The sequence below is a fragment of the Eurypyga helias genome, unplaced genomic scaffold (assembly GCF_000690775.1).
Source record: "Eurypyga helias isolate BGI_N326 unplaced genomic scaffold, ASM69077v1 scaffold39867, whole genome shotgun sequence".
In the NCBI taxonomy this organism is placed as follows: domain Eukaryota; kingdom Metazoa; phylum Chordata; class Aves; order Eurypygiformes; family Eurypygidae; genus Eurypyga; species Eurypyga helias.
The window spans coordinates 1-307 of record NW_010260514.1 but is presented as its reverse complement, the minus strand read 5'-3'; positions in this window follow the sequence as shown (position 1 = coordinate 307).

Here is a 307-nt window from a genome sequence, read left to right as displayed (position 1 = left end):
TTCAAGGAGCATCTGCCCTCCGTCCTCCCCTCACTCGGTGGTAGCCCTGACTGAGGAGCAAGAGAAACAAGTCTCCCACCTGTCCCTTTTTAGGAGAGCTACAAGAAGTGTGTACACATGCCATCATTTAGGAATCGGCAAACTTTTCCTCCCTGGAAAGGGATGTGCGGGTCGGGCTCTAGCAATGAGGGAATGTGGTACGGAGGGGAGGGTGGTCCTAGCTCAGGACGGCCTTGCTCTCCTGACCTCCCTGCTGCCAGGGCTCCCCCCCAGGGCACAGCGGTCTCGGGCGCTCCCAAGGCCGGGC